The sequence below is a fragment of the Anopheles funestus genome, chromosome 3RL (assembly GCF_943734845.2).
Source record: "Anopheles funestus chromosome 3RL, idAnoFuneDA-416_04, whole genome shotgun sequence".
Taxonomy (NCBI): domain Eukaryota; kingdom Metazoa; phylum Arthropoda; class Insecta; order Diptera; family Culicidae; genus Anopheles; species Anopheles funestus.
Genome location: NC_064599.1, coordinates 81,085,134 through 81,101,999, shown reverse-complemented (window position 1 = coordinate 81,101,999; position 16,866 = coordinate 81,085,134). Strand labels below are relative to the sequence as shown.

The 16,866-nt window shown below is 41.1% G+C and overlaps 1 protein-coding gene across 3 annotated transcripts in view; it reads right to left on the bottom strand.

Moving 5' to 3' along the window:
• LOC125768057 (protein muscleblind) overlaps window positions 1-14,375 on the bottom strand; it is a 333,799-nt gene extending 319,424 nt beyond the window's left edge. For 2 of the 3 annotated variants that reach the window (XM_049435216.1, XM_049435217.1), the window contains exon 1: window positions 12,816-14,375. The gene's annotated coding sequence lies outside the window, so the exon portion shown is untranslated. Of the gene's footprint in view, window positions 1-6,201; window positions 6,300-12,815 lie in introns of those variants that run through there. The other variant, XM_049435215.1, reaches the window with a different exon arrangement.
• Window positions 14,376-16,866: the final 2,491 nt, after the last annotated feature.

Sequence of the window (16,866 nt, the reverse complement as noted above, 5' to 3'; positions counted from 1 at the left end):
CTAGCACTTATCCTGCATTTATTCATTTTCGGATGTACACACACGTGCCCGTTTTGCGGGACGGAATCCCTTTTTAGTGCTTCGGTTGCTCTACGGCGAAAAGGTAAACGGTACGTAATTGACTTCGTTTTGTGGTGGGATTTTTTTTGTTTTGCTTCTTTATTCCTTGTCTTCTACGCTGCTAGGAAAACGAGGGAAAGCGACCGCATAAATTACTCCTCGTCTGGTGCACCACGATTGAGCAACCCGAGAAAAAGGAAAAAGTAATGCGAGATGAAAAAAGGATGAAGCTGACCAATGTGAATCTTCAAATACACTTACACCGGTGATGCGGTATGTCTTTGAGTCGTGCAATACGAAAACAGTACGTGTCCGTGCAACGTTTCTTTTTACTGACCATCACGGGAGGCAGCAGTGTCTTAGAATCGGTAGATTTTGGACACGTCAACATTCACTTACGTTCTGATAGCGGCTTCACCCAAAAAACCTTCCTTTCCAAGGAGTGATGGACAACTAATTAAGCATCGGTCCATCGACCGATGGATGCTGGTTCGGAGAGCATTAATGAGATTAAGTTAATCTAGGCAAAGGTGCTGGTTGTGTTACACTGAAGCTGCAACAAATAGTTGCACAAAAGCGACTTCACGGCAAACTCATTCAGCCGAGAAGTTGTTGGGGGGTAAACTTCTTCGACATTTTGCAAGGAAATCTGTCGTTCAAAAGGGGAGCAGAAAGAGTGGATATTCGTTGCTCAAATTCTCTCATTAATTGATGTGCACTGGAGGTGTGAGCGAAGGAATGCTAAATTATTTCAGTATTAAGTACAGTTAACGCTGTAAGCCATTTTGTTGGAAATAGGGGAGAATATTTGTTAGGGCGTGTTTGGGTGGTGTATGTGCTTATTAAACCAAAACGTTCGTACGTTACATACATTTAGGCGTAATATTAGAATGCTTCCACAACAGAGCAATGATTTACGTGAAAATAAATGTTCTTTTTCTTTACTAAATTTAAAAAAAAAATTGCAACATTTCAATGTCCTCTTACTTCACTTTTTAAAGAGTCAACTTTATTAACAAAATACCAACTTTTGCTTTGACAAACATAAAGTACCGCAAGTATTTAGCACTCTCACACTCCCAAGCAATCCATGGAACTAAACCTTCACAGACAGAGTTTTTCCACCCTGGGACACATTTGTTTGTGCACAAAAATTAACCATAAAATGAATAAAAAATACAACCACCGCTAAAAAGGAGATTTAAAAAAGCATTCTTTACGTTTATGGAACCGGCCAAAAACACTTCAAGATGGACACGCGCCCAGGACAGAAGATGTGTGCGAGGCGTTTGTTGTGTACCCGTACCCGGAAGATATTTACCTTTGCAAAATGCTAACGGCTGCATTGCACACTTTGTCCCATTTTTATTCTCCCGACTCGTGCCAACCAATGAAGGGGTTAGCGTCCACCAAGAAAATGCAAAACTAGGGGTTGATAACTTGCTCCGTAGTGGAATATCCTGGGTTCCACAGGTGAAGCGTCCTGGTATGATGTTGACTTGTTTTCCTTTTTTTGCCTATTCCAGTTCTATTCTGTTTAGCTTCAATTATACAGTAATCTGCCTTTTAAATTGCCCCAACAGGGTTATTCCACAAGTGCTACGGTGGCATGCAAATGGGATGGGTCCGATTAACACATTTAATTTGCCAAGTTAGGGGCACCTGCGTGCAGGATTCGTAAGAAGATCCTTTCAGGAGGTTTTGCCAGTGTCCCATTTAAAGAAATGCAATATTAATGTATTTTTTTCCTTTAATTACAGCTTTAGGGGAATTATTTTTATTGAGGAGTTCCAAAAAAAAACAAAAACAACTCAAAGGAGACTTTAAAAAAAATGCCTTTAGGGTCACAACAGGAGCAACAACAAAAAATTCTTACCGTCACATTTAAAACCAGTTTAACCTGCCACAACTCTTTCCAGGACCCTTCCTCGAATTGTACAAGCAGCTGAGCTGACCAGCGTATCCTTTAGAGTAAGAATAGTTGTATCTTAGAGCCTAGAAGATGAATTTTAAATTGTGAGATTCCATCCGATACAAAGCTGATATTCCTGTTTTCTAACTAGGATGCTGGTTGCTTCAAACTTCAACAATTCAGGAATTTCAACAGCATCTCGTGGGAAACTATTTCTACTGCTGATCTTCCAAGTAACGTTTAAATTTCTTAACATTCAGTGTCATGCGAAAAAAACGGGACATTCTGACGATAGCCTCAATACAGGAGGTTAATTTTAATTTATTCTTCTTTAAACTCGTATAAAGAAAAACAAGGATCAACAACAAAGGGCATTAGACGAATGGATAGCGAAAAAAAAACAGTGATACTCTGTTCGACAACTAGACGATCCAAACGAACCACAAGACCACGTGGTTGTATCACATGCATCCTCGCCACCTTCTGTATGCAGCATTCCCTATATTCTAACTCACCATAAAGGACTATAAAATCACACAATCTAAGAGAGACAGAGAGAGAGAGATTTTCTCTGCCACCCTACGTTGACAGCTGATGCCAACGGTAGTTGATTTTCCAATATGTACATTTGCATATAATTTGTATTTTTGCATTCCACGAGCGCCATTTCCAACCGTACCAGGAGCGTGTCCCTTCTCTTGGGCACCCCCTTGCCTGCTGTCTTGCCACGTTTATATTTCGCACAAAAAGGACACAGTTTTTGATCGGGTTAAACCTTGTTTCATCGAAATCAACTCCCTCCCAACACAGATGGGTTAGTGGTGGAAGTCTTTCGTTTTTTTTTCTTTTCTCTCCCTCTCTCGCTTGTGTATTCGCTTCCTACACAACCGAATGGTAGCATGAATTTTGTGCACACATATTGTGTCCCAGGGTTCAGGATACGCGGCTTGATATGACTGCATTAATTTTATATTCACTCGGCAACAACGGCGCCCACCAGAACTTGCCACCGCTTGACGTTCTGGGCAAAGTGAACGCTTGTGCCACCCGGTTATTCTTTCCCAAGCCTTTCCTTTCACCGTTTGTTTCCTTCCAAAAAACCCGTACCTAACTTGTCTTACGATCACACAGAGAACGGGTTAAACTCCCCCTTACACCCTTGCGTCTTATTTTGCGCCCTTCCACAACCGACCATCCCTATGGTTGGGCCATTCTAAATACGCGGATTGCAAATGTGCTCCAGCATAACCGACACCTTTTTTTCCCCGCCCGTTGAAGATGGTTTCCTGTTTATGCGCGAGCATACAAGAAAGGGCTGGAATGTAGGTTTTTGCCCGCTAAATTTCAACTCAATTCGACCGCAACGAGCGCGGTTAGGTAGTTGTAGGTGATTTGGAATTTCTAAAAATATCCAATAACACCCGGTGGCATCGTTCGGAGTGCGCTTCTCGGTCGAACTTTTTTTTTGCGTTTTTATATACTCGTGTTTTTCCTCTTTTTTCTCACCTTAACAAATGTATCCAATGTTCCTGGTCTTCGTTAGCTTCGCTTATTCATAAGTAATATGATTTTCCACTGGAAGACACTGTACGCTGTTAGAAAGCGCCTAACATTGTAATACATATTGTATCAAATTCTTTACAAAAAGAAACCTTTATTTAACCTTAAAATAAACTCAGAATTGTTAAAAAATAACATCATACATAAATCTAAAAACATAAAAGAAAACAAGTTATAGTAAATAAAACAAATACTTCTTAGTAAACGCTGCCAAATTTACATTCTTCTCATCTACCCAAAATAGAAGAAGAAAAAACACAATCAAACCAAATGTGACCGCGGGTGCAACAAATGGGAATTGTAACCCAACAAAAGAGCCCTAAATGGACAATGGAATGGAAAAATCATTCGATCGACTTTTGATGACACCTTATCGCCGGGAGGCTCATTTATTTCACACAGGTGTTGCAATTTAAAAGAAATATAAACCAAAGTCACGTTTGCTTGGTATGATTTTACGGTTTTTTCAATGTAAAACTTAACAAACCGTTTTCATACGCAAGTTGCGATTGAATAATGCTATTATTTTCACTTGTTTTCTTTGTTTAGCAAAAGGTCCGGTAAAGTTTTACAACTACGTAGTCTTACATGAAGCATAAAATGTGAAAATTTTATATTAAAAAACCAACAAAATCGCTTATTAATGTCGAATTGTTAAATCAGACACTGCACACAGAATTTTGCATACTTTCAGGCGTCAACAGCTATGGGAAAGTTCTGTCTGTGCTGAAAATATGAAATTCTAAATCAGTTCTGAATCATACTCAAATAAAAGGTTGTAAAGGGAAGATAAAGAAATAGATTTCAACAAAATAAGTAGTATAATCTTGGAGGAAAATGTTTTAAAAATAAAAACAATTAAAACGAGAAAGATAATTCAACATAAAAACATGTGAAACGGAGGATATACATCCGAGTCATGTCTACCAAATAATGTGAAATAAAAACACGTATCATTACCACTATTGAAGTCAAAATACGCTAAAAAGCAGGCAAATACATCACATACCAAAAAGCAAAAGCTTCCCCAAGAATATTCACGCATTGCTTCACCGTAGGAAAATATTAAGATATTGACGACATAGCGATACTCAAGCAGTGTACATCCTTTTACTCCTCGGTTTTCACACGACACCTCCCCCGGGGTTTCACCTTTTTCCATCGCCTTCCAAAACCCATTTTATGCTGGTTGCGGCTGCTGACTTTCCTGCAGTGGTACGTGGCCCATTTCCCAAAAAACCTCAACTCAAAGTTACTCGAATCATTATCAACCGGGCACGTACGATTGACGTTGTTTTCAATTCGTCGCCATTCGCGCAGCAAGAAGAACCAGCCCGTTTTTTTCTACATCATTCAATAATGTTTTATTTTTCAAAAGTTCCAATAAACCAGTGTTCTGGTGTGTATCTGGTGTGTGTGTGTGGTGCAGGCAAATTTGTTTAAGCATTTATTTTATTTCCATTCTGCTGTTGTTAATGCTGCGAGAACAACGACTCCCGTCGTCATGCAGAGAAGTTTCAGCATTTCTTTTTTTTTTACTAGAGTGAAAAGAAGCTTCTTATTCCATTTCTTGCAAAAGAGACAAACGCCACAAATCCTTGTTCGAAAATGTTCAACAGAAGCAGCAGAAAAGCAAAAAAAATAAGTAACATGAACACCCGAAAAGACCTACTTAAAAAATGCCTCCACAGAAGGTACGTGCCGAGCCGTCTTGTGAACGGCTGCTAGATTGCACTTTTTCCCTTTTCCCTGTTTTGAAATAAGCGTTTCTACACGTCCTGGGCCTTGGCCAGGCGCCAGCGGAAGACCATTCAAAGGCGCATCCTCTTGCGCAGTGTCCGTGTGTTTGTGTGTATGTTGATCGTCGACTTCATATTGCCGAGGCATGCCGATTTTGCTGCTGTTCTGTTGCGGTAACATACTAAGGGAAAAAGGCAAAAAAATATCGCTCCTCAAACCCCATCCTTCGCTCCGGGTGGCAACGAGGTCAAAGAATCTACACAACTTTTCCCAAGCCAACAACTACCGGTGTGTAGGCCCAATGGCAACCGGTATGCTGGGAGGTAAGCAAAAGATGAAGAACAGTTCACCTCCAAAACGGCGAACACGAATCGTTAATGGTATTGAACCACGACCAAAAACCACTAACCCAGATTATGAATGCTTATGAGCACTTGTGAGTGTTCTTTCGGCGTTAGGTGCAATATAAAAAAAGATGCTCCTTTATCGCGACAATGCCACGGAGGTCACCTTCCTACCTTAACTTCCAAAATAGTTGTGCGCTGCTCTCGAACACCCCAGAGGAAAAGCCGAAAAAACAGGCGTCATTATGTGACAAGAAGAGACAAGGATATGCATGGTACTTGCGATTCAAAATTAAACGACAACCACCTCATTGCCCGCGGTTTACTGTGGGGGATGTTACTTGTAATTTTTCCTCCCAACAAAAAAGAAAACCCACACACCGAAACCGGTTGCCATGTAATCGAAAAGTTTGGTCGCTTTTAACAGCGGCATTAAACCCGGAAGCGCGGAGCTGGATGGATAATAAAAAATATATGGGATGCTTTAAACGACATGCCAATATTGTACATGACCATGCTAAGAAAGGGAACTTTTGTTGCCGAAAGAAATATGATGAGCATTTGTTGTAATAATGAAACACTTACCATTTAATATGCAAGTTTCGTGTAAAAGTTTATGCCACTATATCCATGCAACGACTCGATGAAAACAAGCTGCACATTTAAGCAACAAACAAATAGTTCTGCAAAATATAAGAACATAAGTAGAATATAAGAATATATAAGAAACTAATAAAACACACTAGATGAAAATAAACACAAGAAAAGAAAATAAAAAATAGTAAAACAAAACAATAATTGAAAAACATAATATAAAAAAAGATAATTAAATTCGTTTCAATTTTTCATTTTCATCTTCACCAAATCATGTAATGCTTGGATTAGTTTCGATTTAGTTTTATTCTTCTTTGTTTTGTTATTGTTATTTTATTCTACGCTCTTACAATTTATTCTACTAGTGCTATTTTGATCAGAAGTTTTTATTCTATTAGTTTAAATTGCATTTTATCGTAAAACTTTAATGTTTTTAGATGTTTTTCAACAATTTTGCAAATAATTATAAGAAATAACCGCAATTTACTATTTTATTTGTTTAAATTTTCTTTTGATGGAAACCTTCGAGGTACAGTTGTAAATTCAAAACAATTTTAAAATCAATAGATAGAGTATTATTAGTAAAACAAACGTCGAGGTCCTTTGTCTACGGAAGGGATCACACACCCAAACGCATGCAAACAACGCAGCACTATTGTATTTTAAGCTCAGCCAAACCCGCACAAACGCAAACGCTTACATGGGCTACATTTAGCAAACAAGTATACTATAATACTACACATAAAAATGTCACCAAAGTCAACGTGACGAACGTGTTGCAATGAGATCACAAAAAAGCAGGACCGAGTCGTGAGTTCGATAGAGTTTGTTCCCTCCACATTGCCCACCCCCTCCAAACGCTCAAAACAATGCTCCAAAATCCAAAGGACACAAAAAGAAAAGCTCACCCAAGGCAAATAGGCAACCGTGGGATGGTGGGAGCGGACGTGAAACCTAACCAAACTACGGTCCATTATCTAATGCTCACGTGACAAACGGCAATAAGCGACTGCGCTACGACGCTGCCATGTACTTCGTCGGCCGCATCGTCAACCGTACTACGGAATATATGCAGAGTGTCTGTTTCTGGTCGTCCGTTTTTTGTTCTACCTCCCTTCATTCCGAATCAAGATAGATCAAGACCCATTAGGACGTACTGGTGCACGAAACGAACCCGGCTAAGGGAAAGATATACCGGAAATTCACCGTGTCTTCCCATCGATTCCCTTCACGTTTTGTGGACACCAACGGAAACCCAACCGCTCACCGTGTCTCCACACCAGCGCCGAACCTTTTTACCATTCGGTTTTATGAACGCGGGCAAATCGTAAAAAGCTAAAACTCAACGCCAAAACATAAAAGTTGTTGTCCTACCGACTTAGCGACAGGAGGCCTTTCGTGTAGCGGTAGTGCAAAAGGTGGCTGAAAACATGAGTGCTTGAGTAATAATAAAGCATAGTGAAGAAGACCAAAAAAAGGAAAAAATAACACAATCCAACACACCAAAAAACAAACATGTCAACAAACTAACTGATCGACCCAGAGCAAAGGTACCGAGATCCTAAAACGAAAAAAACTCATTTAGGTTAAAAAAATGACACAACCACCAATGACGGTGGCGCATCGGGGGGAAAATTCAAACACGAACATCAAACTATCGCTAGACTTTGAAGTTTTTGGCTTTATTTTAAACAGCAAACACATAAAAACCGATGGCTAAGACACAGATAACATAAATGTTTGATAATGAAATTTTGAAATCATGATAACAATTATTGACATTTATCAACTACAGCAAAGAAGTTCAATTCAATATTACAGCCCAAAATATAATAAAAAACTTGCTTAGATGAGTTCAAAACTTTAAATAATAATAGCTACAGCAAAGAGAGAACAATACACCCACAGCTACATCATTTACATACAATAAATCATTACAAAAGCAACATCTCAAAACAAGAAACATGATAGCTGGCGCTTGCCAAAAGTACGACACACTTCTTAACAGCAGCAGTGCAATAAAACTGGAAATAAAAACACCAACAAAAATCGCAACAACAAAAAAATCAAGGGAAGCCAATAAATTATGAATGCTAATCCAATAGACTCCCCCACGCTGTCCGGCAGTAATAAGTTCTATGAATGTAAGCGTGCCAGACGGCGCACCGAACCCACAAGTCAACATCCTCAAGCAAGCGTATCCTTGCCGCGTACACTTTCCCTTCGTCAGATACTTTCAATCATTTTCGTTACAGATAGAAGCAATGATAACTTTAAGAGAGAGAGGACAACAAAAACACTCAAAAAGAACATAATTTCCTAAGGCTGCACGCGTCGGTGTATTATTTTTTTACTCCTCTTCTTAGTACGTCTGTACCCTGTCCGTGTGTCCATCATATTGGTCCGTTCTACTCCAGTGCAAATCGTCATCATCAGGATCTCGGCCGACGGGAGAGTGCTTTGCCGACGCGGGTATCGATTTGTGGTATTTATGTAAATCGTGACAAAACATTTTGATAGCATCACAAAATCGAATCAAATAGACGACAACATCCGTGGAGGGTGTCCGGAGGATGAATTCTGAGAAATCGCATCTTCCTTAGCAAGAACCCGCACGAGTACTACCTTGTTTTGTACGAATCGTAAGCATCTTCGTAGAAATGGCAACTTGAGAAGGTTGTACCTACTACCCACAGATTCTCAAACCATACAAACAAACTGTGTACAAATTGTTCAAAAGTCCTTGCCCTTGGCAGAACTGATACGGAAGCGTTATTGCGTTTTCCCCAAGAAACGTATGTATCCAGATACTCACCAAACGAGAATCTATTGCAGAGCTTAATTTTAAGTATCTTCTGGATCTTCCTGGGGGTCATATTAAATGGTGCCACACGAAACAAAGCGTAATCTAATCATGTGGCTTAACAACATAAGCTTCATCCGAGTTCATCCTCCACTCCGCCCCAAAAACGTCCAATCGTCCCGAAGTTGGTTAATTGATAGGCATTTCTAATTTCCTTCACCGAAGCTACAATGTTCCGGGGTGTGATCTAGCCGGGATCGAGTTGGAAATCCATCAAACCATTGTGTCATGTTTTCCTGTCTCTGCACACTCGCTCTATCACCACCAAGCATGAACCGCTAACCGATTTAGTTCCAGACTCTGGAAATCCCACTGACGGCTGACAATTCATCAGGTTGCATCACGCTGCTGTCAAATCGTCCGTCCGGTCGTCCGTTCACCATTATTGGCTGGGTGACTGGAAATAGATGCCTTTCCCGGCTAAAGCTTCCACCACCAAGAATCGAACGTACCCCAAAGCGTACACATCATGCACAAAACTGCAATATTATTGCATCCATGCAACCGTATCGGATTACACATTTTCACAAACATTTTCGCATTCCAATTTTTTGTTCTACTCCCCTGCCAGTCCATGGGACAACTTGTTTACTCACAACACTGTATGCATTGCAATCCATTTCAGCTGCTGATGACGAACAGGCACCGTCCTACACACATGGTGGAATGTTGGGAGTTCGATGCCAAAGCGCAGGAAATTCGATCCGTTAAAATCAAACGCCGGAGGTCGCGCTTAAATTGGGGAAATCAAAACGGCTACGGTACGGTCGCACTCCAACTTCCTGCTAACTAATATAATACAGCGCCATCAGTATCCCGTGTCCAGCTGCGTATTTCGTCCTATTATTAGCTGCACTTGACATGGTGATGATTCACGTTTTGCGATTCCTGGAAACCTGACAAACATTAAAACCGCGCACTGTACACTGTTCGGTCGTAGGTTAATTGACAGCACAATTATTGATTGCATAATTTCAGGCGTTTTTTTGTCTTTCCAGAAACCCACTTTTTTACCCAATACACAACGCAACGTTTCATTTTAAAATTCAGCAACGCGCCATACTCCGGTGGCCACGCTGTGGTTCCTTTCAATAAACCAACAACTCACACCCTGTTCAAAGTAAAAAACAAAAAACAGAAAAAAACCCTCGACAATTGGATCATTACAAATTCCCAGCAAAAAGGCTGCGGTACTTTTTTCTTCTTCGGTTTTCCCCTTTAAAACCCCCTTTTCTCATGTTATTATGTCGAATTCAATCAATCAAGCTCGCCGTGGTGATTGGGGCGACACAAAGACTATATTCCTGACCTCTAGGAAAGGGATACACAGTTAAAAGGGTTGATATTTACTTTAAAATTACACTTAATCACTTTCTCGGGAATAATAATACAACTCACCGTTGTACGAACCAGATGCCTTGGGCGGTAAAGTTCGTGCCAAAGGGAATATGTGTTCCCCGAGGTTTAAAGGCAACATAAAACATTTTTCCTTGTTATTGTAATGTTTGTTTCGAGGTTGGTAAATTCGATTGTAAATATTTTACAGATACAGAAAAATTCTATGAATGTTTACTAAATAACTAAATAATCTAATCTTTCTTCATTAATTCTTCTCAATTGCAATTGTTTCAATCAGAATACGAAAATTTCAGAACCACAAACAACAAATTGCCTACATTTAGGCGCCGGCGGACAAAAACTAAAGTTAACACATTTACTAGTCTCCATATTTTCACCATGTTAGCAGACCAAACAAAGAAATAATGAGTAACGCGCTCTTACTGCCACATAATGTCCTTCCCTCAAATGTCCTACCCCTTTTGCATTAGTTCCACCACCAAAGGAGAATGTTTTACCAACAAAGCTGTATCCTTTTTATGTTGCTTTTGCACAGGGATAAATTATGGCGGGGTACAGTTTTTTTTGCCATCCCTTCAACATGCATTATGATAAAAAAGTACATAATTTAAAGCAAACCAGACCTAACTAGATTAATATCACGAGTCCTTTCTCTTGCGCACACCGCACCGTACTACTTGCACCAAATGTGACACTAACCTCCCCGGCTTTGTGTGTGTGGGTTTGTGTGTCTCTGCCCTCCCATTTCAGGTGGGTCATTTCCGGTGTTCCGTACACCACCTTCTACACTATTTCACTACTTCCTAAGAAACGTAACGATAGCTTTCCATAGCGCAAAAAAAAACAACATAATTGTAACATTCCCTCCTGGTCTGGTGAAAACCCTCTCATTTTGTTAATGCACTTGCGATCGTATCTCGCAGCCAGGACCAGGACCGTAGCACCAGGTTAAGGGAAACGGAGGCCATCCGATGCAGATTTGCTGCAGTTTCGACCTGCTAACGTCCGCGTTTCCGACATCCGGCACAAATGCATTGCGCCGGGCGGCCGATGTAATCAACGTCGAACAGAAGCGGTGCATTGCGTCTTAATGCACTAACAAGGGGGAAAGGTGGGGTGGAAGGGTATGGAAGGCAAGAAGAACCCCCTTTCCATAAAGAAACCATATGGTACGGATGGATCGTTTTGGCAAAAGGGGGTTTACCTTTATGGCAAACAAACCAAACAAAAAAAAATGGGGAATATTTTGCATGCACATAAAATTACAACCCAAGCACATGAAACGAACCCCCTACACACACATGAGTTTCACGTTTTTCGTGGAAAACTTCTACTCGCAAGGCCGGTACCCGTACGTGCATGTATGCGCTTGTAATAAGGCTATTATTTAGGGTTAATTATGTTATAATTGCAATCGAATGTTGCCAATTTTGAGTGGTAATTATTGGGCCGCTGCCGCTAGTGTGAGTTGACAACAACCGCGCTTCACAAACGGTCCACTTGCATGCCTTTTATTAAAACTAATTTCCCAGTGTTCCCACTGATCGACCCGGGTACCGAGAATAGTGCACCCGCAGTGACATTTTATTAGGCTATTCAATAGATTGGCAACGCAGAATGAGAACGCTCAATGAATGCATCCGAGAACACTAATTGGGATTTACCATGCTATACCCCCTTTCCCTGAGTGGAAAACTTTACACTGAGGTAGTTTTTGCATTTAGGTGTGTGTGTGGCTAGGCGTTAAAATAATGCAACTATAACACTACAAACAAAATGACACTTTAAAAGGTGTTTTTTTAGAAAAAGCATGGTATAACATTGATTGAACATTGTAACTAAAATTACAGTCTAGTGAAGGTTCTTGCTTTACAAGGGATTAAACGATTATTCATCGTAACAGGAGACAATGAACTTTAATTGTTATTTGTAAGTCTCTTTATTTATGAGTTTCTTAACTAACTGAGGATATAGAACCGATCATGAATTTAAATTTAAGTTACATTAAACGGAAAAAGAAAAGGCTCACTCTTGCCAACTGAGGTTACATCGTTATGAAGACATGCCTTACACTTCTCGGAGGTTTTTTCGATTATAGATGTTGATTATGAGGGTATTAAACACTTTCTGGGTGCTGAATATTTATACTGCTTTTAGCAAAATATTTTGTAGAAAAACATAAAATGAAAATTTAAGCCCTAAAGCTGCGAAAGCTTCCGCCATGAGATAGATTTATGCAAGAAATTTCCCGGACAATAACAGACGAAGCCTCCGATCTGACTTGAATTAAATCAGACCGACGATCGATTATTCATTTCTTTAATTATTTAGTGTCAGGTCCTTAACAACTGCCATGCATTTTAATCCCTTTTCCCAAACATACCTTTTACTTCGTTCTCTTGATTTCAACGCTCCACAGTAAGCACCAATGCCGCATTAATTACATTCAACTAGCTGTGGTAGAGGAATTTTCCCGCGAAAAGCTATCACCATACACCGTACACACATACACGCAAACATACAGGCTAGACACGGCAACACATCTAACGGTTTTAATTGGGTAGGCTTTGACTAGAGGGAAAGCATTACTCCACCAAGGACAGTGAGCTAATTTTCCAGCGTAGGAATTGTCCATCAACGTACCTGCTGTTTGTTGTTTTTTTATTAACAACGGGTCCAGCGATTGACAGCAGAAATTTAGTGTTGGAAGCAACAATAATTTTTTAATATATTTTATCTTATATAATGAAAAACTGGTCGCTCTAAATCTACGGTGCCGGAAAGCAAGGGCTCGTTGCTGGGCGCGCAACACTGGTGTTTTCTTTTTTTTCTAATGAAAAGAATGAATTTCGGCACTTTTCCTTTTAATACGCGTAATGTTTTTCTTTTTGTGTCCTTTTTCCCACTAACAAATTTGTGCTCGGTTTTTTGGACGGTTTTACGTTCTCTCAAGTAAATGTTTTTCCCATGTAAATTTCGTCCCCTTCGTTCTTACTCTTTGCAGGAAAAGCTGTTTATGGAGTTTCCGCGACGTTTTATCGTAAACACGGCTTACAACACGGCCCGTTGCTGGTAGTGGTTATAGTCTAGGCAGCACAGATGATTTGACCAGCGAGGAAAATGCCAATCGAAAATACACACTTTTTTGTTTGCAAGTGTAGTAGTGCTGAGAAGTGAGAGTGTTTTCCAGCACGGTGCGTACGAGGGATGCTACTACACCGATACACAAACACACGCTCAGTGTAATTTGCTCTCCTGCATACAACGCTACACGAACACTAAAGCACTATCTCCACGCTACTTGACGGCAAGCGCATGGTTCCGGAATCGTACTATTTTTTTTTGTTTTTGCAAAGGAATGCTTGGTGAGTAGTTTTTGCAATGAGCTGATTTTCTCCAGCGACAAATAAGCGATGGGATGCCGTGGAAAAATTTTCAACCGTACTTTGACAGCGTTTTGTATTTGTGCTTCTATACGTGTCCTGTATGCGCGTACCAAGATTTCACCTTCAACCACGGTCGTGACGCTCGATCGCGCTGGGCCGGGAATGATGCGGGACGTGGACGTAAAGAAAAGCGGGACACAAACAAACACACTAAACTCCCCGTGCTGTGACGTGACAGGCAGGCGCACACCACACGTGAGCGGACACACACGACCTTTTCTCCCCGTTGCCGGGGGACCCAAAGGTTCAACACCTTTCACTGCACCGAATCACACCGTGCACGCACGGAATTTTAAACACCGGAATTTTACACTTTCACGCGGTACGGGACGCGCCTGGAACAATATGGCCAGCAGGACACCTTACGCGTGTGCTTGGCGGTGGGAAAGGTAGGGTAAACGCGGGCAAACGCAAAACACAAGAACACTGAAAGCGGAGAGCACAACTAACAGCAGGCAAACAGTAGCACGAGCAGAGCGAAAAGGTACCGCCGACGGTGTCAAACTTGCGTACACCGAGAAGCTGTCAAATGAAGGTGCAACACCATCTGTGTGAGTGAGTAACGGTGTTTGCGGTGGTGTGCGTGAGTGCTTCGGTAGGGCACACGCACCGTTTGCTCATCGTCCGTATGTACTAGAACCCTTCAACAAAGGAAATCTCGCCAATTCCGGGAAATTTATGTGCAGCCGAGACACGGGCGCTTAGCGAAGACACACACCAGGTGCTGAAGTGGAAGTGTCCGTGATAATAACGAGGAGTGTAATTGCTTTCAATTTTAATATCAAAATAGTTAAAATGTGGTCTTAAATACGCGATTTTGAATAGTTTGCCAAGAATTTCAACATTATGATTATTTAAGTACAGCTACAAACTGTCCGAAACGTCATACAAAACAATGACGTCACTTGAGGACATAACCACAAACTCTCCGTCCAGAGTTTCCACCTGTACATTCCTTCCAATAGTTTACGCACATACTCCAATACAAGCTTCATTCGTCTGAAGGAACTAAATTGCTCTAAAAATGATTTTTATCTGATAATTCGCTTTCGACAACAATGTTTCATCGTAATGTTTTGTTCGTCAGAGTTAAAATAAATGTGTTCTTCCCTCTATTGCGCATGTCTCAAATTGGGTGAATCATTGGAAGAGTTGGTCTACTGGTGGCAATTTCGGGAATTCTCCTGATGCTCGATTCTCCTGGTGAACAAGGATCAAACAAAATTTTACAGTGTACATCGATGACGTCACTTGTACTAAAAACTCAAGACGTTCGACGTGATACAAACAGATTGTACTAAACTGCTGCTCACGTGGTACGAAACCTGGGGGGAATTCAATTGCTGAAATACTTTTCTTTTCAAATCAGAATTGAAGTTACTCCATGAGCTATGTTTTAACGAGTCATAAGTCTATCTCTCAATCTTTTGTAATTCCCAGACCAGTTACAGCCAATGGCAGCAAACATGTCCGAGGCCTTTCTAAAAAACAATTTTTTTTGGGTTTTCAGCAACGACCGGCTTTCAAGACTAGCCGTAGCCGGATAGTCAGTCCTTGGTCCTGTCGTGTGGAACCTGAGCCATTCCGGGCCACCCCGACAAACAATACTATTTATCCTTAATTTCTCATTAATTTGTCAGAATTGTATGAGTATCTAATGTGTTTGAGCCGAAGATCTCAAGGTGACTTCCTATCACTCACCAACAAAACCATCGGTCTACGAAAGCCGAGTCCGAGGAAGTTGAACCCAAAGTGTGCTAGAGTGCCGGTGGAAATAAAATAAAATCCAACTAGCGCAATCACATTGACCATAAACCGAGCAGTTCGGGTTATGTTTATTTCCTCCTGGTTCGACAACTGGTTCCTGCACCGTACCAGACCATCGGACCCATTTCTATGGTAATGTGATAGCATGTTTGAAGCGACAGAAGCATCACACACACACTTTCTTTCTACCCCGAGCATCTAAAGGATTCTTGGGTGGAAAACGGAAATTTTAAGCACAATGAGAATGACCGAGAAAAGATCTCTCGTATTGCGTGCATCCGTGATCCGAATGTTGTGCTATTGAACTTCCACAGGTTTTTTAACGTCCGATTCAAATTCACGTACATCCACACGCAGACAACGACCGATCACGGTACGTGCCGAAAACGTCCACCGAGCGGATTGTAGCCCGGTACTTCATTTTCCGCATTTCCAGCTCAAGTGTGTTTGTTCACTCATCAAGCTCCAGATTCCAGCAATGGTTCTACCACTAACAAGAACGTCCCCTAGACTGACGTCTACCTACAAATTTCTCGCATGCTAGTTTTAGTGCCCCCAAACTTCATTCTTGCAGCATAACCAAGAAGATCCTCTTGTTTTACGATCTTGTACGGGAAGGCCACCTTCCCAAAAACGTCTTGCTGTGGACCAAAACACCACAACCCGCCCCACCTGTATGCCTATCAGTAATTCTTCCAAGCGCCACCAAGAGCTCTTACCATGGGGAAGTCGTTTTTGTGCCATTCTACGACCATCCCCAAAACTTCTACAAGGCATTCATTGGATTCTTGATTTGGCCCTTGACTTCCCTCCTTCTATCGTGCGTTCAACGAACGAATGCAAAAGCTACACGCACACATGTCGTCAGTTGGTTTGGTCTTTTTTTATTGTTTCTACCCTCCATGCAATCCCAGCGTTTCGGGAATGCCGTTTCACCGTTTCTATTTATTCGGTTTTATTTTCTCAAACATAAATTTTTCATCAGCTTGTGCAAACACACACTCATGGTTTCCAGTTCCCGATATGCTACGTGTGTGTGTGCAACAACCTCCCCTGCACGGTATTAAACCCGACCATCCCTTCCCGACCATGCATAATGTTACCTTATCCCAAGCCCCCTCCATTGCATAGCAAACAAACGGTCTTTTTCCGTTTAGTTTTCCCAGTCCACCCACTACGGTTGGTGTTCAGATGAGTGCAGTGACAAGTATTTTTTCGTGT